General features: G+C 36.6%; 1 long non-coding RNA gene across 1 annotated transcript; it reads right to left on the bottom strand.

The window, feature by feature from the left end:
* Positions 1-44: 44 nt before the first annotated feature.
* On the bottom strand, positions 45-25,379 carry LOC127498715 (uncharacterized). Its single transcript, XR_007925954.1, has 3 exons — positions 24,987-25,379; positions 11,760-11,939; positions 45-431 (listed from the first exon to the last, which is right to left on the bottom strand). It is a non-coding gene; the product is annotated as an uncharacterized LOC127498715 (long non-coding RNA).
* Between the last annotated feature and the right edge of the window lie 317 nt (positions 25,380-25,696).

Below are 25,696 nucleotides of genomic sequence, written 5' to 3'. Positions count from 1 at the left end.
CAGAATTTTCATTTCTGGGTGAACTATCCCTTTAACTTCACTCTCAACCCACCCAACAACGGGAAACTGCAGAGTCAAAGGGCAAACGTTTACACAAAACATAATGACCACTTCTGGAAGCACATGTGACTTGTACTTGGAATAGTGTTACTGAGTGTGCAAGAAAAGGGTGGGAAATAGAAAGTGCAAGAGAGAAAGTGAAGGAGAGAGAGAAAGATCGTAAAGCAAACGTGGGGAACTTTTGACAGTTTTGTGTGTTTGTTCCAGAGTTGTGAGAGAGGAGCAGATGGCTTCACTCCGTGTGAGTTTGCCATGGAGTGTGACTTTGCCTCTGGTTGTGCCACTGATGTTGCCATCCACCAAGTCAACAGCCAACCGGTGAAGTCAGTCTGTTCAGTCATCCCACCCTCTGACAGAAAGACACTCTGTGCCTTAGTGAAGACACAAACATAAATAAATACATCACTGCACAACTTTCATAAATGATGAAATAATGCAAAAGTCCAAATAACAGAACATGAATGCTGATAAGCTACTGTATGTAATTTTTAGGGTACGTTTACATGACAACAATGCCTGGATTATTCAAAAAAAAAAAAAAAAAAGGTTTTTGTGTTTCGCAGAAAAAAAAAGAAAGTCATACGAGTTCAGAACAACATGAAGAGGAGTAAATTATGGCAGAATTTTCTTTTTTGGGGGGGGATCTAATCTTTTAAGTTGGGGCCTGAGAAAGGGTTTTAAAATCTTAGGGGCCGTATACACGACGCTGTTTTCAACTAAAAACAGAAAACTTTTTATGCATTTTGGTCGTTCATTTACACAACAACAGCGTTTTGGGGGCCTGAAAATGCAAACTTTTGAAAATGGGTTTCAAAGTGCAAGTTTCTGAAAACGATACTATCATGATCATACTTACAAAAACGCAAATTTGTGAAAACGGTGACGTCACACGTGTGCGCATTATGTGTTCAGTCATTAGGCGCGTAGATTCTTTACCAAGTGACATCGCCAACTACTGGCCTGGCATGCAAAATACAGCATTTTTAATCATTTTAGCAAATCCATGTGAACAGGGATCGTTTTGACAACATTGCCATTGGTACGCGAAAAACACAAAGAAAAAACGTTTCCATTTTTAGTGAAAAACGGTGTCTTGTAAACAGCACCTTAGATTTTAAAACCTTTTCTCTGGTCCCAGTTTAAAGGCACAATATGTAATTTTCGCCGCTAGAGGTCGCTTATTCAAAACAAAGGCGTAGCTTGATGACACCTTGATTTCGCGGAATCATGGGAGGTGTTGTCTTTACGTCTACAGCCGGTGGAAAAGAATCCGAAGGGACTCGGGCAGAAATCATATTCATAGATGAGCAAATGTATTAAAGATTTATTAACGTTACTGTAGTATGAAGCCGAACTAAAAGCGTTGGAGCGGAAAGAGGCCGCTGGAGCGATTGCTAATGAGAGACAAGCACAAAACATGGCTCGAGAGCAGTGGAGCTTTTCTTATGCCGCAGACGACCACTTCCGCTTCTTCCAGTCATGAGTATGTGGGGTAACGCAGTGCTGTTTTATCATATTAGATACATTTGTGTGTTGAAAGTTGTTATAGTGCTACTCTGCGTTCGCTCTGTGGCTACTATGAGACACTTAATGCACACTGCAGTAAGCTAGATCGATATTAGGAATGGTAAAACATGGTATTCGCGGTAAATCAAGAAAACTAGATTTAAACAATAAGACTTAGAGCCCGTCCACACGGAGACACGTTTAGCTGTATACGCAGAAATTTTGTATCGTATAGGCATTTCGTCCAGACGGATCCGGCGTTTTGGGAGCCTGAAACCAGTATTTTTTGAAACCGGGTCCCAGAGTGGATAAATCTTTCGTGTGTACAGCCAATCCGTACATTTTGTGAAACAATGATGTCATCACCCCATGTCTCGATCCTAGTCAGACACCGCTACGTCACGTAACAGCAACAACAACAGCGGACCACATGCTTGTTTTCATGCCGCAGAAGCTACTGAGCCTATTAGCTTTACTAAAATAAAGCTTTATTTCTAAGCTTTACTAAAGTTTGTATACAGCGCGCAAGGTTTATGCGCATGCTCAGCGTCTTATTCTCTGTTTTTGGTGTATCTCTGTGGCAGAATTACAGCGCCACATACTGATCTGGCATGTATACTACATCGTTTTGAGTCTGTTTCAGTGGTTTTATGTGCACGCAGATATTTCTTGAGACCAGGGGAAAAAATGGTTAAAATTGCTTATTACTCTGGATTTAAACATTCTTGGAAACATTTGGGATAATATAAGTACACAAGTCAACAAAATCTATAACTGTTCTAGTGGTTTTTGAATATTTTAATCATAAAATATTACATATTGTGCCTTTAATAGATCTTTCCTAAGTTCTGTAAAGGCAATATCGACCCCAGGAATGGGTAAACTGCACAGCTGTACCCAAATAAAGGCCCCCTAACAACAAAAGAGCAGCATTATGACCACAAACTCAGGTGTTTTGTCAACTAGCGCTGCCAGCACAACTCAACACGCTCCCTTTATCTTCACACACTCCTCGCAAGACGTGTTCCTCTTTAATGGAACATCTGTTTTCCGTCCTTTCATCTCATGGGATTTTCATTTAGCCAAGTTAATTACCCTATCAAACCAGGTTGATTATCATATTCCTCGACTTAAATAAATTAATAAATAAAAAAATTGGTGGCACGGTCTTGCGGCAGCGGTTCAAATCCCACGCAGCCTCTATTGCAGGTACGGCCCACCGCAGCACAAAGAACAGCTGTGTCTGGACCGGGTCCCCTGGGTGGATCCGGTACTATGTGCTAAATCAGAGTCTGGCGCAGGTTTGTTGAACAATCTCACAGTAAACATCATTCCTGGATGCGCCTCTAGGGAATAGCCTATAAGGAAATGTGTTAATGGTGATGAAAAGCAATTTATTGAATCGGGAAATAATCCTTGTGCCCTAGCCTTAATCCAAACAGCTCCCTGAGCGTAATTAATAAAACATTTCTCTTTTCACATCAACCTCTACTGACCTTCATTGCTAGACATAATTGAAATGTCTAGTTATTCTTATTTCAACCCTTCGATTGAAGCAATTAAGCTTTTGAGGCGTCCGTTTCTTGTCAAAACAGATCTTTATAATTTGGCTCTTTGTCCTTTACACGTCAGTTGATTAATATAAAACAGGCCATATTTTCATGCCATATTTTCACTCTCTTAAGGTCTGAAGGAACCCTCCCCCACAAGTGTTTGAACACGCACTATAAACTACAATATGTGGACTGTCAGAAAGCTTTATACAGTTACACAGGGATCATTACTTTAAATAGGTGCCTGTACTTGAAATGACCTTTAACACACTGTCGTTATTGTATGAATCTATTATAAAGATAATCTGTTAAATGAATTATACATAGCGTATTTCTGCCGAGCAGCGAGGCACAGGAGACCAGATGGCTCAGGGTGGAGCACTAACTGCTGTAAATTGTCAAGACGAAAATGGATGCTCTAAATATGGTCGTCATGCTGCTTTTAGGTAGAGATGAGGGAAGCAATGGATGGAAAAATGAATATGAACAAATACGCCACAATATACAACATCTTAGAATGTATTATGGTACTTTAAACGTAAAAGGAAGGTTGCAGGATAGAGGTGGAACGAAAGCCAGGTGAGACTGTCAATAAAATAGTGGGGCATGATGTTAGTGGGGTAAGTCGTGACAATGGAACATGCCACTAAATAGCTTATTATTGGCTATCCAACTAAATTTATACTGTAAAACAGTAATAAAAAGCGATTAAATTAAATTAAAATGGTGATAACTTGCCCCATCTAACAAAAATGTTCAAAAAAATGGCCTTGTCCTGACACAGTTCAATTTTTCAGTTCAAATCTGTTTTAGCTGACTCATGTCATAAATAAATAATTAAATAATATGTGACCTGTGCTGGCAAAATGAGTCGGAATGCGCATGGGAATCTCGAGCTACAGACAAAACAAGTCAAAAATGTCAATTTTGGTCGAAATTGAGGTTCACACAAAAATTAGTTCATTAAGCCCTTGTCTAGCGATCCCAATGCTCCAAATGGCAATTAAACATCTAAAAGTATCTTTATTTGCACGTTTTGTACCTTTCGCAGCATTCCAACTTTGGGAATATCCATAGCGAATTCTCAATGGCATGAGTCTGAACCAATGAAATGTGATTTTCAAACTCATGCTGATGTAAACAAAACAATCTCACTCGCGCTGACTGACAGATCCGAAGCGCACGCACAAAGACGCCTCAGACAGCACGCAATCCCGATATACATGTATACACAGATTAATAGTATTTCAAAAATCTGTCTTGGTGAGTATTCACACAAACATTATCTGTTATGTCTTAAGTGAACATTTGGTTAACTGTTAGGGAAAAACATCTATTGTGTAACATATTAGATATGTGTGGTACAGTAGTTCTTAATATATAGGCTGTCTGTTTCATTAATGTTAATCAAAACAATTGTAAATCATGGAACAAAATGTTGAATATATATATTTCTCCCCTATAGAAATGGGTTTTGACTTGGTTTGTGCCAAATTTGGTGTTATTACCAGGGATTTAAGGTATGGTTGCCAGGTGATTTTGTTTTGAAACCTTCAGAAAAATTTCTTAAAATTGACTTCGCTGACTCTATTGACTTCAAACAGGTGTAGCTCAGTCATTTTTTATAGAGAATGAGAATAACAATAACTCATTTTTTTCATTGAAAATTTGCTCATTGTGACTCATTTTGCCAGCATGGGTCACATATTACAAACCGTTGACAAAAATATTGAATAATAGGTTTTTGAACTAAGTACTGCTAGAGACAAAAAAATACTACTACTAATAATAATAATAATAATAACAGAAGGACTTTTGACTCAAAATCTTCTTGAGTACATATTGAGACCTTGAGACACGCCACTATATGACAACTAGCCCCGCTCTCCCTCATACCCCCACTACACATCTACTGTATAAAAATCACAATAGTTAATATAATGCCTAGTAACATGGCACAGAAACACTTTGATGAGAATTACAGTGTCTCTAAACCACAGGAAACTTTCACCTCTTATTATATTTTTGGCCTTTTGCCACTTTAATTGAAAGTGAGAAAGGACCGAAATAGAACGAGAGAAGTAGAACCTTATTAGGACATGTTGCGAGCCAAATTCACACTAGCAACAAAACTCATTGTGTAGGAGCATGTATGCTAACCGCTAGACCACAGCTCTGATGCACTATTTTAGTGGAGTTTCCTGAGGTGAAATAGAGGTTAGTTTATCTCCTAATTAATCACGTTCAACACATGGCTGCACTGCCTTAATTCCAACCATTTGTGTTTACTGAGTACATTTAGATAATATTCCACAGGTGCAGCAAATCAGAGCAAAAATCTAAACTTTTATGAACAAAGTTCTGGGAATGTAAGTGAGCCTTTTGTATAGTGAAAAAATAGAGAAAAAGATGACTGCAGGAGCTATTGTAATGTAGCATAAGATGCTGAGAAAGTTTCTCCGGGTGACAGAGGGGCCGCTGTTTTCCACGCCGGCACGGTTACATGCCAGCAAGTAGCACGCGCCTCTGCTACTGTTTAAACCTGCGCGGGTGTCCCGCGTGCACACGCTAATCGCACTGAGTGCTCCCCTGCGTCTCGTTTTATTACCTTGTTGACACCAGCTGCTAGTTTTTAAGCACTTTTAAATGCGGGTGTGAGTGGTGGCTCAAATCACAGAATTAATGCCGTTATTCGCCACGCTTTTCTTTTTGGCAGCGACTTAAGCCCCAGACTTAACAACAAGCCTGTTTTTTTATGCATTCCGACAGCTGGTGGGAATAAGACTCTTGCCAGTGGAATAAAAAAAGGCCGTACATGAAAACACAAAGAGATAAGTACTGTGCACATAAACCACTCCTGATGGCTCTAATTCTCAGCAGTGGGCCTCTGAATTTTTTTCTATTTTTTTTGCACTGAGAAAAGTTACTTTCCACTGTCCTAATATTAGCATGCTGATAAGATTTTTGTTTTGTTGTTACTGTTCTTGTTTTTATTCAATTTAAATTCCCTTAATAAGAAAGTAGAGCACTCTGTTTTCCACAGAGTATTAGCAGTAACTAGGGATCCAGATCTAACAACTGATAGGTTTTTTTAATGTGAGGCCAAACAGTTCTGTAATGCAAACGCTCCAGTTTCAGAAGACGTTTTTCCACTGTCAGGCCAAAACATTTTGGCTACTTAAAGGGACAGTTCACCCAAAAATTTAAATTCTGTCATTAATTACTCACCCTCATGTTGTTCCAAACCTGTAAGACTTTTGTTCATCTTCGTAACACAAATTAAGATATTTTAAATAAAATCTGAGAGCTTTCTGTCCCTCCAGACACCCTCCAGACAGCTTCGCAACTACCACTTTGACGCTTCAAAAAGTTCATAAAGAGAACGTAAAACTAATCCATATGAATTGAGAGGTTTAGTCCAAATTTTCTGAAGAGACTTGATTGCTTTATACGATGAACAGTTTTAATTTAGGCAGAAATCGCTCCGATTTTATTTAAAATATCTTCAATTGTGTTACGAAGATAAACAAAAGTCTTACGGGTTTGGAATGACATGAGGGTGAGTAAATGATGACAGAATTTTTATTTTTGGATGAACTAACCCTTTAACCGTTTCATTCCGTGATGATCCAACCCAGACATTATGGATATGGTTTCATTTGTCCACTGTGGGGCTGATAACAAAGCTGTTGGATGATCAGATATTTCTTTTAATTTTATTATTAACTTTTTACTTTGCTCAAATAGTGCACTTGGCCAGCTACAGAGGAACTGCCAGCAACAAACAAGAGACCAATCCTGAGTGGTGACATCACACAAGCATTCTAAGAGAACGGAGAATTCCGGGTGGAGAACAGTTTGTAATCATGCCGAACCGAGCTCATTTAAAAATACAGTCCAACTGGAACTGTTCCTTACCATTGTTAGAACTGTTTAGCCCGACGGTGGAAAAGCTAAAGAGTACTAAGAAGTGTGCTTTTATACTTGTGTGGGGGGAAAAAACAGTTATTAAAAGAAACAAAAACCAAAAACTAAAACAAATAGTGTTGTCAAAAATATTGCAATATCTGAAACTGTTCCAATACTCCTTTTTTACAGTATTGATACACCGATACCAGCTGCTCGTTCTCTCTTTTCTGATCTACATAAGTGGCGCTCTCATAAAGCCGCCTCTCAAACAGCTCACAAGAACCAAATTGACTTCTTTTTCATCACTTATTGCGCTTAAATGGTCAAATACATTAAAAAAATGTCAAAATGCCTGTCTTGCCGAGTTTTTCAGGTAAATACAGGCAGTTTTGAAATGCAAATAGGTGAGAATAACGTATGTTGTGTAACAGTGTATTAGATCCGTGCATAAGCTCTTAAAGTGACAGCAGCCTAATAAACTTGCTGCTGTCTGATATGTTCATCAAAGAACAGAGGATAAAGAGAAAAATCACTCGCTGCTCTTAACTGAATAACTTTTGTAAGTTTAATTGTAAGCATTAATATGCATTTAATTTTTACAATGAAGACTATCCAGTGTTCTTTTACAATTGATTACTTTCAATTCTGGGTCTAACAGTATTACCTGAATACTGTTAGACCCAACTGAAAAACTTAAAGCCATGTTTTTTTCATTTGTTTCTTCATTCTACTATATTTATTTGTGCTATCATATGCAATTTGTTTATCGTTCTTATTTTACTGTTTACTTGTCTTTTTTTTTTTGTAAAAATAGTTCAACGATTAAAATAATTATAAAAAATAAAATAAATGGAAGACTAAAAGAAACTAGCTGCAGTTTTAAACATTGTGACAGAATGAGAAAACGTGAGCAGTGCTCACATTTTTGTGCAATGGAGTCAAGTGATGAAAATGGCAGGATGATGGAAGAGTAACCTTGACCACAGTATCTTGAGGGGCTGTCAGAACGGGTTGAGTCTACAGACGAGAGGCGTCGTGATTACACTGACAACAACAAGCTGCTAGCGCAGAGTGTGTGTGTCGACTTCTCTTTGGTGTAATGTCGAGAAAGAGGGAGGATCTGAAGCCTCAGGTAAAATAAATACAAATTCCAAATGGTGCCAGCAGCACCTGCTTGATTTACATTTTCTAATTGCAAAAGAAAGAAAATGCCAAAAAAAAACTGTTTCATCAATGCATCGACAAGAAAAAGAGAGGTACAGCACTGGAAGTGCAGAATAATTAATCCACAGACAGAAAGAACTATTTGTTCTTTGTTCATTAGTTTGAGGGCCCACTTAGTACAATGTCTGTGTTCTTAAATGGGCTCTCTAAATACTGTTACCTCAGATATTATTTAAAAAGACTGGAGACAAGCTTCCATCGGACCACAACACAAATCTCTTAAATAACCACAGTTGTTTCTACTAGAGAACAATGACTAGAGACATTAGTTTAAAGTCCCCATGAAATCAAAATTGAAGTTTTTTGGCTTTTAATATGAATAAGTCTTAAGGTTATCTATAAGCTAGTGTGCTCCTAAACAATGACAAAATTAGCATTTAGAAAATATAAGCGTTCAAAACTTAGTCTCTTACTTCCGCTAATATGGATCAACGATTTGAATGACATCACTCTGCACTTCAGCTTCTCTGTCCAATGAAATGCTCTCTAGATTCTAAAGCATCCCACCCCCTACATATAAATAGACACTGAAGCTGCAGCTAAAATCAGTCACTTGTTCATATATTTACTATTTTCTACATGATAAATGGCACATAGTGCACTATATAGGGAATAACGTTAGTGTCACGCAAACCACCGCAGCGCGCACATAGTCTGTTCTGGTCCAGAGACATGAGAGCACAGAAAATGTACCGGACCCATTTGAATTCTGCACAGAATGCTATATTTTAAAGCGATATGGAGGAGATTAGGAGGAGAAACAGAGATTAGAAGAAAACTGAGGCTTTACCAAACTCAACAGCTCTGGCCGAGCTGTGATGTGAACAAAACGCCGTTTCAGTGGAAATTAAGTCAACACATTGAATAATGCTGCGCATTTCAAGGCACTTTAAGTCATGTTTCTCAGATGTTTCAACTGAAAAAAGACCCTATAAATCTCACATGCCCTTCAAAATGGATCTCAAACTTGCACCCATATTTTTTACAATACCAATAAAAGTCTGCAAGCAAAATAAGAAATTTTAATAGAAACTCAAATATTTCTCATTAACTTTTTCCAATACCAAATTTCTCTGTGCTTTGCTAACCACATTAATTCCGCATAAATATAACAGTTTTGGCCAACAAGAAGAATACATTTTTGTTTTTTTATAGCAACATACAAAAAGAAATATGGCAAAAACAATCACACCTTGAATAATGTGCACTGAAAATTACTGGCAGATGAAGTGCTTTGCAGTTGAGTCCCAAATCAGTTGCAGCCTGTCAGAGACACAACATACAGAAGTTAAAACTGGTTAGCCAGGTCGTCTTTTGACACCTAAACCAGAGGCCCTTGCCGAGAATTCAACAAACAACACCTGCACAGGCTAAAGTTGTGTCCTTGATGGCATTCCAGTCACCTGAGAAACTTCCCAGATCTGGGGCTCATTCTCTCTCTTCCCCCCCTCACTATCTCTCAGCTTCCAAAACCACACACACAAAAAAAGATGTTTTGTTGTGTATGACTCGGGTTGTGCTGAAAAGACAAACAGAAACAATGAAGCGAGTGAGTAAGAGGAAGGGAGGGGAGACAGAGAGGGAAAACAGACCGCGGGTCAGAAGTCTCAGATGACACAGGTGTTGCTGCTGCCACCAAGAGTGGCACTAAAATTGGCAGGAGCTTCGCTTGAGCTTCCTAGCAATGTGGCTGTTTGGCAGATGAGGACACGGCTGTGATTAGCAGCAGCGCACTTGCACTAACAGTGAACGACGGCGGAGGTAAAACCGATCCGGGGGGGGTGGGAACAGCTGCGAACGAATCTCGTAACAGAGAAATGTCGTGCCAGGCTGACCAACACTTTATCAGATGTAGCTAATACTGAAAGAAAGTGTGATGGCTGTAAAGGAAAGTGAAGATCTGTACAAAAAAAACATGCAATGAAATTCAGATATTTAAGTGTGTGCAATATTTCAGGTTCAATTCAACATTTTTGTGGCATAATGTTGATTCACCACAAAAAAAATTAGAAAATTAGACTCCCTTCTTTAAAAAAAAAAAAAAAAAGCAAAAATTAAAGTCCATGCACCATTTTTGAAGGTTTAAAAGCAGAAATGTAAGGCTTAAACCTTTATAAAAAAAACACTTACATTAATATTTGTGTTAAAACTTTGCATTATTTGAGCCATAAAGCTCTTTAAATCATTAGATTGTTTTAGCACGTATGGCTTAGTGTTATCATTGCTTACTTTTATAACAAAGTTGTAAAACTGGATATAACTTTACACAAAAAAAACAAAAAGATTTTCAGCAATTTATTTCACACTGAATCTTATGATCACACATGTTGTTTACATCTTATGGAGTATTTTTAACGATAACAAACTAAAACAATTAAAAATAATTTTCGGTAATTGAAATAAATCTGAAAATATAAATATTAGATTAAATAAAATGACTAAAACCCTAAATGAAATAAAAATAAAGCCAAATAGAAATATAAAAAAAAAAAAAAAAAAACTAACAAAAAAAGACAAGCACATAACATTTCTAAAACTTAAACTAAAATTAAAACTGAAAATAAAAATTAAGAATTAAAAATAATATAATGAGCTGCTGCTCCTGGCCCCCTTTCCAGAAGAGGGCGGAGCTTTAACAGCTCACGCTTCGATTGCTCAACAACAACAAAGATGGAAAATCTCACGCAGCCAAAATGAGGATTTTCAGTAACGGTGTTCAGCCTTACATTGATCAAACCGGAGTCGAACACTGATGGAGAGACTCAGGAAGAAGTTACAACTTTCAGAATGAAACTGGACATTTCTGAATGGTTAGTGAATAAATTTATTGAGTTGATTCAACTCATCGACTAGCATGTGCCGTCATGTTAATCTTTTATGCAAATCCAGTGTTGAATTGACCCTCGTTTGTGAAGCAGTCCGGTGTAAAATGACGGCATGGTAACAACACTCTACTACAACAACTCTTCCTCTTCTCTTAAGTAGCCCAACATGGCCTCACCCCCTTTGTTGCATGTTCCAGGTGGCAGGGTTTATGTAAATTTTGGGGTCTGTGATGTCACCAACCCAGGAAGAAGCTTGTTGTAGTCCCTACCAGCCGTTTGTTGTAGTTCTGAAAAAGCGATTTCTGTAAAAGAAAATATCTCCCTTTGCATTGAACTTTGAACATCGTAACTTTGCAGATGTTGTTTATGCTCAAACAGCAACATTACACACTAACTAAAGTTAAAAAAGTGAAATCATAATTAATGACCCCTTTAAAAAAAATGTTGTGGTTTGCTGCTGATTAAGCTGAACTTGTTCTGACCCGGAATATTCCTTCAAGTGTTTGTTTTAATAAAATGTTAACTTGGCCCAATCGATAATCACACAATAACATCGACTTGACAAATGACTGTTTGTATATCCAACTGACAGAGCTTGCGTGCAAATGAAGAAAAGCTGAAGACTGCTTAACGCCTTAACGTCAAATGCGAGCTTGTGATAACGAAGAGCAAATGAACCCACCTCATCAGTTTTGGTAGAAGTCTTGTAGGGAGCCGTCATCTATGTCAGACTCAGTGTAACAGACACCTGACAATAGGTGAGACTGTCTCCTGTCAGATGTCTTTGTCATGGCCGCCTGTTCCCTGAGGTGACAACACCTGCGAGTTCAGATCCTCCTCACTGTTCACTCTCACGCTAACACTGCCAAAAAGGAACATTTCAGTCATATTCACAAGCTAGAGTTGCTCTTGGAAATGTTGCTAAAGATTGAAATCACGCCCATGTGTTAATAAATCTCATTCACTATGTGTCACCTTTTGAATTAGTTATGGCATCAGATAAAGACAGTACAGGAGAATAACTACAGTGGATATAAAAACTCTACACACCCCCATTTTTGTGATGTAAAAAATTAAAGAAATTATATCAGAACTTTTGCCCCTTTAATGCAAAAATTACATTTAAAAAATTACATTTTTACATTAAATGTGACATCACAAACACCAAAATTTACATAAACCCTGCCCCCGAGAACACGCAATAAAGGGGGTGAGGCCATGTTGGGCTGCTTTAGAGAAGAGGAAGAGTTGTTGTAGTAGAGTGTTGTTACCATGCCGTAATTTTACGCCGGACTGCTTCACAAACGAGGGTTCAACACTGGATTTATACAAAATATTAACATGACGGCACATGTTAGTCGATGAGTTAAATCAACTCCACAGCAACTACATAAATTTATCCACTAACCGTTCAGAAACGTCCAGTTTCATTCTAAAAGTTGTAACTTCTTCCTGAGTCTCTCCATCAGTGTCCGACTCCAGTTTGAACAATGTAAGGCTGAACAATGCTACTGACAATTAGATTGCAAAAAGTATTTTTGATCGGCCGACAAAAGAAAAATACATGCTGTTTTCCTTAAGAGAGTGTAATTATGGCCTTTACCAGCGGGGGCTAACAGGCCATGCTAATTGATATACATCCTAATATTGAAAGCCTATGGGGTAACAATCAAATAAAAAGTTAGAGCTTCTCTACGGTTTAGTAGTCTTTGTTTGTTGCAGGTGATCCTGATCATCTCAGAGCAGGTTTTTGTCTGCCTGCGGTGGTTGCTGGTGTGTTCTCAAAGCAGCCAGGAGCTAAATGAGCAGCGCAGCAGCACCTGAGGCCTGGGGGCTGCGAGTCTGGAGTCTGCGGCTTCCTTCCTGCCAGTAGGACAGGAATGAGCTCATCACTGCTCTCCCCTGCTGTTAGCAGCCTGGAGAGCCCATCCACTCAGTCAGAGAGTCAGGAGGCTTAGCCATATTGCATGCACACACATGAATTGCTTTCCATCATGCTTCATACAATATCAGACACCTTCTCTGAAATGAAAGGAAACCAGGGCATTGTCGTGATTCCTGAGAGTGTACTCACTGTCCCAATGGTCTCTTCCTTGTGATCAGTTACTAGAATAGCTTATGTTCAACAATAATAGCTAACCAAGGCACACTGTTCATTAACCAGCTGGTCAGTGCCAAATTAATGAGTAATTCTTAAGGGAAAGAGATCCAATCAGATCACAACAGCTAAAACAATGGATTGGGTAGAACGGGGGAAAAATGTTTTCTGGTACCAAACTTTATGTCGAGAAAAAAAAAAAAAAATGCCAAAAATGCTCAAAATAAATCAACTGGTTTGAGTAGGGCAGGCCTAAATGAAACAAATTAGTTCAATCAAATGAACTTTTATGAGTATATGGAACTTTTTTTCTTTTGAGTTCACAAAACTGACACATTTTAAGTAATCTGAACTGTTTTATTGTTTTGAGTGTTATTGTTTCTTTTCATTTAGACAAACTTAAATTTAACTGAAACTGGGCTGGGGTTTCTATTTCCCAGCATGCTTTGCCATGACACTCGAAAAGGAAAGCAAATGCTAAAATTAAGTGTTCTATAAAACGTTTATAATGTGCAAGATTAATGTTAGGTGGGAGATTTAGTAGTGTTTAATATTTAGCTACGCTAATTTGGAAGTTTCTCTGTTATGTTGGGGTTTCATTGGGGGGTACCATCATGATGACAACTAGAGCATGAGATTGGTTTGAGAACAGGTATGTTAAATGTTCTATAGTGCCGTACTCATATGCTAATGCTATCAAAGCATTGTGTTACCAATTAGCAAGTTAGCATTTACTGAATTAGCTAGTTAAAGCTGGCCAAGTTTCCACTACTAAAAATATTTAAATTGCAATTACCTGATAATTGTTAGTTAAATGTGTGAGTTTAATTAAAATTTATGATTAGGCCTGCACGATTTATCGCGATAAAACTGCACGCTATTTGGCAAAGGATAGGATTATTTTATGCGCAGCTTCTCAGAGCTGTACGGCTCTGTGATCAGTAGTAAATGCTTCCCTATCTGAAAGCCAGAGGGCGCCCTTGCGCAGAAACTCCAAATATGCCCTGCCGCAGAAGAAGATAACACACGTCATGTCGCTGTAGCTGAATAAACAGAAGATTGAAACGCTTTGATTGATTAAACATGACTAATAAACACACGACTGCCTTATTCTGTGTAAGAAACTACATCATCTCACAGAAAGATGCTCAACTGTCATTATGAAGTCATTTGGAGTAAAAACATGTTATTAAATGTTGTCTTTTGTTGGACAAGAGGTTCACAAATGCTTCTCATGTCTGGAAAGATGTTTGACGCGTGTTGCTTTTTCAAATGTACATTATAAGCGACTCAAATTTGCAGTTCTTTCAGATGGATTAGCATTTGGAGCCATACTTCACTGACAAGCTGCGCATAAAAAAAAAAAAGCCTTTGCGATTTCATAATCGCACAAAGAATCACGTTTAAGCGATAATCGCATTTAAGTTCAATGTTATTTTTCGTATTGTGCGATAAATCGCGCAGCCATATTTATGATATAATAAAAAAATCTGCCAGTTCTGCTAACTTAAACTTTGAATTTCTTAACTTAAAAAAATTGATGTAACTGATTACCTCAATTTTTTTGAGTTTTGCCAAGTTTTTTGGATTTACAGTGTAGAGCAGGACATTTAGAAGGCATTTAGCTTTGGCAAATCTGCAAAATTCAATAAATATACATTTCAAAAAAATAATTCTAGATCAAATGATAATTTTTGATGACCATCAGCTTATGGATCATGAAAAACTTGCAGCAAAATATAAAATAAAATAAAATAAAATAAAATAAAATAAAATAAAATAAAATAAAAGCCTTTTGCATTGTTGTACCCTATAAATCCAAGCAGGGCAATGATTTCTCGACACTAGTTTGTCCTTTACTGTCTAGTGAGCTTCTTAATTATAGCAGAACTCTTTCAAATTCTGGGCTACCGGGCAAAACTTTCAGTATCCTTATCACCTTGAAACATGAACAATCTGGGAGACACTAAGCTCCCATAACATATTTTCATTTGTGTTGGTCTTCTGCTGGGACACCAGGGTTATTAATTTCATTTGGGCTTCATTAAACCACATTCTGCAATTGGGCTCTTCCGTCTTTAATCATCATTTCTCCCCTTTGCCAGCATGGCCTCCAGTGGCTTGGAGTGGAGGGTCACAATGTGTTCCCCCATCATATCCACAAAATGGATGACAATAAAAGATCATTCATCTCAATCACTCACTGTTGGACCAGAGTCATCCAAATCCCTGCTGTAATTCATCCAAACTGGAGAGCAAATCGCCGTCTTACTGACACATCAAGGGATAATAAGAAAACAAATAGGTACATAAGAGATTGTGAAAACACTTATTCCTGAATGAAAGAAATAAATGCATGTTAGCGAATATAAAGACTGACATATGACAGCAAAGTCATAATAAAATCACACAACTCCAAGGACATTATGCAATATAAACTTCAAGAACGGGCTTGATAGAGTGAATGATGAATGAATAGCCTTCACATGATAGAAATATTAAAGAAAGAAAGGGCATCTAGAAAGGCAGTACATAGAAAATAAACTATTTGAATGAAAGTTTTCAGACTATATGAAGTTTTTAAAGACAGTTATGAGCTCAAGGTTTGTCTGGGAATCTTTCAACAAAATATTTGAATACAAGTTTTTTTCCATTATGATGAACATATTATACATATATATATACATATATATATACACACACACACACACACACACATATATATATATATATATATATATATATAAAAACACACACACAAATATTTTTGAGAGTGTATTTTGAGAGTGTATCGAGACCAACTCGATTACATGTATGAGCATATTTTTCAATAAATGTAAAATTTATTGTTTTATATAAATAATCAACATTTTAAAATGACTAGTTTTATTTTTCTCCATGTTTTTAATTCGATTATGCTGTTCGCAAGGCTTCATGGGATTGTAGTTCTTTCCCTCACTAAAGCCGTTAAATACACAGTCTTATATTTTTGTCTTTTTGTCCAATTTTCAAATGCTTTTTTGCTTCAAATCAAAGTTTGCATTGTTATGATTCACCTCGTAGTTGGTTGGATTGGTCCATGGCTTATAATGCTTTAACAAAGACTTTTTTGAAATCCCTATGGGAGAAATTATTGGGGGAAAAAATACTTTCGGAACGAACGCTGCTGAAAAGCGGGTGCAACAGTGTTTGCGATTGGCTACAATGATCAACGCTTCAAAAACATGTTTACAGTAAATAGACATCTGTGAAGCTCTTTCCTGAGCTATGCCAAACACAGACATATCTGTTGAGTGCGTGAACACAATGGCCAATCAGAGGTGTTTAAGAATCCACTTAACAGCGCACAAAATGCTAGGGAGAAATGCTGGTATCATCACATTTTTTAAATTTCAGTACCGACTGGGTACCGAAGTCAGTACTTTTGACAACACTATTACTATATTTTAAACTGTATTAACTTGGTATAGCCATCACTGTCAAAAAACAAACAAAACGCCACAGCAAATCAAAACTGTTACTACGACAAAATTGTTTTAAATAAAATAAATGCAAAAAGCAAAAACGAAAAAGCAAAAACCTAAGCTAATATAATAAAACTCTTTTAGCTTTGTATAGTCCTCACGGTCATACAAAAAAAAAAAAAAGACAAAACAGCACAACAAAATAAAAACATTACTATGATGAAACTGTTTAACGGACATGAAAAAAAAAAAAAAAGACAAGCTTCCCATATATATTGTGACAATTTTACAATTTTTGTAAGAGGCTGTCAACCTCAGTATCGTTGGCTGTTCTCTGTCCAAGACCCACGCTCATGGGTAACATTAACACCGACCCACACAAACCACCTTTACGTTCTACATCCCTAAAATCCTAATTTTATTCCATTGGCTTAAATAGAGTTTAACTCGGCGGAATGAAGGCAGGTCGGTCTCACTACAGGAGAGCACAATAACCTCGCAGAAGCGCAGCCAAAAGCTCTTAGCGCTGTGACAGAGCAGATGCCTGGAGTAATGACAGTGGGGATTATCCAATAATTGTGGATGCGTAAATCATTTTGGTTTGGTATGGGCCGCCATGATTAGGAGAGCGAGCGAACAGTTACTTTAAACAAAGAACATATTTAAATGTGTTCTTCAAGGGAAAAGAGCTTTAAATTAAGCTGGTGCACGTATCTGAAACACCGCCTGTGCTCATTATATCCTTGTAAAGAGCAGAATATGGTTAAAATAGTCTTTGAAAGGCAAGACATTGCCCAAGGGGAAAGAAGGATGCAATCTTTGTATTCCAAGCCATGGTGGCACATTTAATCTGTAATAGATCAAGCACAACAGAGGCGATGACAGTCTCTTATACTCACCTTGCTTTCTTGAGCTTCCTTTCTTTCATTTTCTCATCCTAGGCAGCATTGCCTTCCACCAGGAGCTCACATTGTTGTCTTCTAATCGCATTGCTCGCACTCTCTTGCTGCCTGCCATAATTGTTTAATAAATTTTATTCAGTTAAGCATGAATTATTGTTAATTGAACTAAAAAGTAATTTTCTTAATTGAAATGAAGTGGGGGTGGGTGGCATATTAACAAGGTTAAAGCAGGATGCTTGCCTCAGTGCCTCGAGATTTGCAATGTCATTTTATGTCAATTGTTTTTACTTAGTTTAAAATTCATTTACTTCTTTCCCCCCCCCCACCCAGCTTTTTACTCTTAAACTCTCAGTAAGCCATAACATGAGGTTGGGGGTAGGTTGGGGAGGGGGTTAACAGGAATTCACTTGAATTAGCTTTGCAAACAAGCTCTGAGCTGCTCTTGAATGTCTAAATATTTATTTACGTTATTATTTTTATGTCACTGTAAACTATCTGCGTAGCCATGCTGCTGTAACAGAACTTTCGCACGACATGTGTCAATGTCCTTAATGCATTGAACTCTATGGAGTAGGGCTGCAAGATGTTGGAAAAAACAGTGCAACAAGATTCTCTGGAGTTTGATTGTCAATAATAATCAAAAAAAAAAAAGTTGAAATTTCGATTCACAGTCTCTAAGGGCCTCCAAAACGTCCGAAGTGGGTGGAGCCAAAACTAAAATGGCTGTAACTCGTGAACAGAATGAGATATTTTCACCAAACTCGGCACACGTATGTAAGAGCTCGTTCTGTGGTCGCGTCAAAAAGGACGCAGGACTGGCCACTTGGTGGCACTATAAAATGGATTTTTTTTTTTTTTTTAAATGGATATAACTATTCAAACCTAAGTATGATTGACTTTTCTTTGTCCAAGGTGCCAAGACTGCCTTTGAGGACATTTGCGAATCTTGAAAAACACAGCCGGCGGTGGCCAATGAAATTTGAGCGGCTGTCAGACAAGGTTAACGGAGGCCGATTGGTACAAAACTCGCTGGGCCTGTTTGACTCACGGCCCTAGAGGCCTGTGAGAAATTCAAAAGAAATCAGCCACCGGGGGGTGCCTTCAAGTTTTTCACGTGCGTAAAGGATTGTGTATCACACTATTTTCTGCACACGCCCACAACATGCATAACACATGGTAGAACTCCTTATTCTGAGCAACTTTGCCTCTAGGACCGCCTCGGTCCATTGAATCATTCGTTAAATATTGGAGATTATTGGCTCAACCTCGATAACTATTAAAAAGCTTTATAAACCATATATTTCCTATGGTAAGTTGCCTCTGTCGGCTGTAAATGGTCTTTTCCATCTATGATTGAGATGGTTACAGGCTTGCTAATTAAAACATTATACCTTTTTACACAAGTGCTTTAAAGCCTTAAAGTGCTTGAACCCCAATAATTGCTGCTCACAGCTATATTTTTATTGTGATTATTATTAAATAAAAATCTTTTTTTTTTAAAAACAAACAAAAAAAAACATATATTGCAATAATGCTATTGTACTGTAAAATAAAAAAAAATAAAAAAAATGAGTTGGCCTATTTAATTAAAAAAAATAGTCCAAATTGTAATACTAATATTTACCTCTTTATTTCTTCATTTTCAAGCATTTCAAGCTTATATTTTGCAGTTTGCTGGCATATATTTATTTCAGGTTTCAGAGAGAAAGACATCACTGTGTTCATTTTCCACACATGCATCTAATGATACAGTGTGTATACTTATTTAATTAAATCACAGCCTTCGCAATATGATTACATTAAGCCATATACATTTTATTTTAATATATTGTGCAGCTTTACTATGTAGCAAAACACTACTGCAGCATTACCCACAACGGACTAATAAGAGGCAGGAGGCAGGATAACTATATTTGTCAAATGTGGTGAGTGATTATATCTGCAACAATGTAAATATGCCTATAAAAGCATCTCATGTTCAATTCTGTTGCGTTACATTGTGAATGGCCCCTAAACCATGTACACTTCCTGTTTTTAGCAACCAACTAACAACCTCACAAAACATTGGTTCTCTGACGCTAGTTTTTCATGTGGACGTCCAAGTGACGAATGACGTGTTGGAAGATGCGCTGAAGCCCTGCTTCATGTGAACGGGCCTTGAGATGTCTCTCTGGAATCAATCAAGTGGGCCAGAGAAACTTTGACTTGGAGAGGTTTGTGTCCACAAATATTAGTCCAAGTGGTTACATAAAACCCAAATTTGTTGTTCTTTCCAGCTTCAATATCAGCTGCTGCCAGGAAAGGTCAGTGGGACAAAACTTCAGACCACTTACCATTCTCTCAAGACTTTAAGAAACGAGCAAATACTGCTAAATCTATTGATGGATTCAACAGCAATGTTGCATTATTATCTTTAAACAAGTACTATCATTACCTTGGCCTGTCTGATCACTCAGATAGACTGATGGGAAAGCTATTTTATTTTTCGTCCCTCAGATGACTTGTGTTTACAATGACGCATTAAAAGTAAGTGCAAATGTTTCCAGCTGTTGGAAGGGGACAAAAATGATGATTGTTCCCAGACTTATACACAAGATGAAGTTGCCAAAAACACTAATATCACAGTTTAAATAACTCTGATATGGCGTGTTAAAGAATGTGTGGGTAAAGTTACTCTGAACGAGGTATCACCGGTGTAACTGACGCTGGTGACAAATGCCTTTCAGATGAACAATCATCCTGACAGCTGGACGGTAGGCAGTGACATTATTGCTCTGCGTCCTTCTACCTCCTGCGAACACGGCAGACATTAGGCTCGTGCTCTGAATGATTTAGGCGACTTTAATAATTCAGTGTTTCACTGAGCTAATTAGATAAGTGCCAGAGGTTTAAGGTCTTGTGAAGGCCCCGAGGGACATGTGGAGGAATGAGCCGTGTGAAATACAACCTCACCATTGTAGCTGCTTCGGAGGAACTTTTTATTGTATATTTACACATTCGATTCAGTTCATCAAATTGGACAAATTGCTGGGGCCTGCTAATAATTACTTTAAAATGATTTATACACACAATCTCGATTTAAATAAATACTCTAATCTGAATACAATAAATAAACTGAACAGCCAAACTTCCTGGAATGTGCCTTTACTTTTTTTACTTTTCTTTTATACCACAAATTATATAGTAATTCACAGTTTTTACTTCCAAAGATGATAAATTTGACAGTATTTTACAGTAAAATTACATATAATACTTACAGTTAACCAACTAACAGCTTTTTACTGTAGCATTTTTGCAGTTTTATCTGTAAAAATACAAACTTTTTTATTGTTTTATTGTTAATACACGTTCTTAAAGCACAAAAAGGCATTTATGAAACTTTTTTGTAGGGAAGAAATGATATTAAAATTCAGGCTCAATATAAATAATACTGAATAAGTATTTACTCATATTTTTGAATTTGACTAAATATTTACTATTTTGTCTAAATAAACTAAAAATGAAACACTAAATCAATCATTTTAAAATGCACAGTTTTTTAATCCAAAAAATATAAATTTGACAATATTTTACAGTAAAATTACATATAATGTAATGCAGTTAACCAACTAACAGCTTTATACTGTAGCATTTTTGCAGTTTTTTTTTCTGTAAAAAAATTACAAACTTTTTTTTACAGTGCAAATCTCTCATAATTGAATTTGAATTAATATTTTAGCTACTACTTTGTCTAAATAAATTAAGGTATTACAACATTATGATGGACAGTGTGAAAAAAGGACTTGCTAAAGATTACATTTAATTATTTTATTTATTTTTAATTAGAGATTAACTCTGTAAACGTAAGATGACCGCAAAGGAAATATCTAATTGTTAGGTGTTTAGATAAATGCATCTGCTAAATGAATAAAATGTAAATATTTATTTGAAACAAATCAGAAGTTTATGGATGTTTAAGGATCATTCAGTGGAACGGGGGAAAATTCTGCTCACACACACACACACACACACACACAAACACACAGCACACACAGTACTCTCTCTAGCCGCTCTGGCCTTTTCTACCAAGTTAACTTTTGGGTCAGGTCCCCAGACATAGTCATTTTCCACAAGGTGAACCTCCTCACAGGAAAGCTGTCACCTCTGCCTCACCGCTCCATCTCCACAGCCAGAACGACTGCAGGAAGAGAAGCACAAAGCACAAGCAGATATCCATTTTATCTAATGGACTGAACTGAAGCCGCTAACATAAACACAAAGTGTTGTTTCACAGCACTGCCGGTAAAACCAAGAGACCTTAAGCTTCCTAACAGAAATAGGAAGCTCAGAAGTGAGTTTTTATCTAAGGGAACAGAGATACTTAGTGAAGAAACATTTTTATCATCACAGAAAGCAAGAAATGTGTTGCATAAACACATCCTCTTTCGTGAAACCTTGTCTTTATCTGCACGGCATTTGCATGTGCCTGACTGAAGCTGATAAATCGCATGTAAAGACAACTCAAAAAAGGAATTCATTACCCTTACTTAATTTAATTGATGACAGTTTTTTTTACACACAATTTAATTTAGTTCATTCAAAATAAATCAGTTTATCACAATGTAGTTGGTTTAGGTCAAATTAATTTACTTTAATGTGTTTTACAATTTGTCAGACTAAAATTTTCTTATGTTGATCCAACTTAACTTTTTTATTAATTTAGGTTTAATTCATTTTCTCATATTTAAACATGCAGTTTCATTCATTATTATACACATGTACAAATAAGAAAAAACTGGTGTCAGTACTGACATTGCTATAGTTATTATTCTGAGATATCACAAGTGCCACTCTTCAGCACAATGGGAACCACAATACTCAAAAAAATTACAGAAACTCCTCTAAACATCCAACAATACTGAACATTAAACATTAACATGTTGGTGCCCATCCTTTTGTAGCAAGTGTTGAATTTATAGTTGTGTTACATTTAAAGATTTTTTATTTTCTTAAGAAAACTTAATGTTAAATAAATATAGAATTCATCTGACATCTTAAAATTTAGATTATATTGTTGGTAGAGGTATCTGCACTTTAAGTGTAATCAAAATAAATGAATTTTACTTTAATTGGACAATATAAATTTGAATAAACTTAAAATAAGTTAGTTAAAACAACTTAATTATACTATGTGTCAATTTAACTTAAAAAAAAAAAAAAAAAAAGTTATAGTAATGAGATTAAATTATGTTTTAATCTAGCCTCACAGGCTTTTGTCGGATCATGAGACTAGTTCGGGACATTTTTGATAATAAAAAGAGTTATTAATAGCAAAATAATCCGCGCAAGGCGGCTTTCTGTGTGCGCGCTCTGAAACGGGCCACAACTTATTAGACAAGCAAATTATACTTTGAGCTTCGGGTACACGTCAAAAATACATGCAAAAATATGTCAAAATGACCAGCTTGGGGAATATTCACTTAAACAAAAAATCGTTTATGTCTTAAGTGGAGGTAAAGTGTTGAGAGAAAATATGATGTGTATCAGTATATTAGATCCGTGCGTTCGATCTTAAAGTGACGGCAGTTTAAAAAATAGTCTAATAAACCTCGGCTGCTGCTTGCGCCATTAATGTTAGAAAAAGAGAAAAAACAAAGAGCAAATCACTCACTGCTCTTCACTGAATAACTTTAGTTTTGATAAGCATTAATCTATCAACGTATACAGTGAAAATTATGCAGTGTTATTTTAAATATAAAGTTAAATATTTTAAATTACTTTATTAGATTTCTTTTGTAGGCTATATTTTGTGTTTTTAAGTTTGAGTCGCTTATAATGTACATTTATACATCTTGTTCAACAAAAGACAACATTTAATAACATGTTTTTACTCCAAACTCACTTCATAATGACAGTTGAGCATCCTTCTGTGAGATGATGTAGTTTCTTACACAGAATAAGGCAGTCGTGTGTTTATTAGTCATGTTTAATCAATCAAAGCGTTTCAATCTTCTGTTTATTCAGCTACAGCGACATGATGCGTGTTATCTTCTTCTGCGGTAGGGCATATTTGGAGTTTCTGCGCAAGAGCGCCCTCTGGCTTTCAGATGGAGAAGCATTTACTACTGATCACAGAGCTGTACAGCTCTGACAAGCTGCGCATAAAACCTTTGCCAAATCGCGGGCTATATCTACTTACCTTGAACAGTAATTCCTGAAAAAAATAAATCACTGTTTATTTAATTTTTATATTTGTTATATTGTATTTATTTGTCTGTTTGTTTGTACTTTGTTTCTTTGTTCTTGTTCTTATTGTATGTTATCTTATCTATGCATATAAAACACTAAAAATGCCTGCAAATTGGTGCATTTACAAATCAATGTTTTATATTCATTTGTTTTGTTTCTTCTATATTTATTTTACATTTTGGAATATACAGCCATGTTAATTCTTAATTTGTTCTTTTTTTAATAAAAAAAAAAAATGCTTTCATTAGAAAAGCAGTAAAACACATATGATTGTGTAGCCTACATGATAATGTACAGTAAGCCAGACTAGGCCTGCTAAACCCAGACAGGGTGATCATAACCTGATTCAGTTTTCACACACTAACTGTATCGGTTGTCTTGCCTGAGGCTTGTTGAGCTCACTAACTGACACCAATGACAGAAATCCCACAAAATATTTTATCAGCAGAAGTCAACAAAGGTAAACAAAACAGAATGGTGAAACAGAATGCTGACCAACCTATAAATGAACTAACCACAATAAGTAAGTGTTTATGCCACATAAAAAAAACTCTGTTGTCACTTTGGCAAGATCTAAAAAAAAATCAGCCTGTCATCAAAACATTTTTTACATAAATTACAGTCAGTGAAGCCAATTAGGATCTTGGTTGTGAGAGAGGAAGTAAGACACATGAAAAGTCTGCAAATTTGTCTGATCTCGTGAGAATGTAATGACTGAGCTCATGAGAAAGACCTCTGCAAATGATCCAATCTTAGAAGGCTTTGCCTAGAAATCCACAGACTGACAGCTATGCATAAACCCAAACAAAAGCACAGCGAAAATGAATGACCTACTGTATAAACAAACTGTAAGTTCCTTCCTAAAGCCAACTGCCCCTCTCTTCTGAACAGAAAACTCCCATCACGCTCTAAAAACTTCAAGAGGTGAATAAGAGAAGAGGTGGAGTGCTGTTCTTACTCAGCTGTTTCCCCATGCAACATCAACATGTCAGATGTTCACAGAAACACTGACAACAAGTTAGAGTAATGGATTCAAACACAGGCCTTTCACCCACGCGCCAGAAATAAAACCGTGTTTTATCACCAATGGCATAACAGAGGTTTAACATTTTGCTCTATTTTTAAGAACATGCCAGTTACAACATCTGTAAACCATACACGAAGCTAAACATGTTATTTCTGACTAGCATTGAGAAGTAGCGACGCTACTAACTTACCTATTTTCAGTAGTGTAACAGTAGCTCCACTGTTTTCAAACAATGTAGCTTTTCCAATAACAGGATTCTTATTCCATCGAGTAATAGTGCAAAGTTGCTGATTTTTTTTTTTTTTTTTTTTTTATCGTATTATTTTAGCGCCATTTTACAGCAACGCTAACTGACGTAAACAAACTACTCTTTCTCTCGAACATAGCGTTGGGATATCCGGTTCATTTTTTGAATCGATTCGTTTGCACAGTTCATGTAAATAAATGTTTCGCTGATTTAAAGAAAATAATTCATAGATCAAATAAACAAGTTGATTCAGAAGCCGCTCTGACGATTCGTGGGTTTATTCGGAGAATTTATCAGGCAGATTCAAAGGGTTTTTCAGTCTTTTTAAACGTGGAATTTTTCATTGAGGAATCTGTTCAAGTCATTTGTTTGTGGATCCGACTGGACCAATCACTTTGTATGTTTGTTTTGTTTTATGAAAAGCTGTGCAGGAAAATGCTGTGATCTGCCCCAAACTTGTGAAAAATAGGAAGAAAAAAAAATGTAAATGGGTCAATGACGTGACGGGTCATTTTTTTGTCCAAAGGCCTTAATAATAATAAAAACAAATATATGACATCCAAAGTATGTAAGGTAGTACAACTAGATCTCTTTTATTGAATCCAAAAGGTTTTAATTATATTTTGCTACATTTTAAAGATTCTGAAGTGTCA

The sequence above is a fragment of the Ctenopharyngodon idella genome, chromosome 17 (assembly GCF_019924925.1).
Source record: "Ctenopharyngodon idella isolate HZGC_01 chromosome 17, HZGC01, whole genome shotgun sequence".
NCBI classification, from domain to species: domain Eukaryota; kingdom Metazoa; phylum Chordata; class Actinopteri; order Cypriniformes; family Xenocyprididae; genus Ctenopharyngodon; species Ctenopharyngodon idella.
This window is presented reverse-complemented; position numbering and strand designations above follow the sequence as displayed.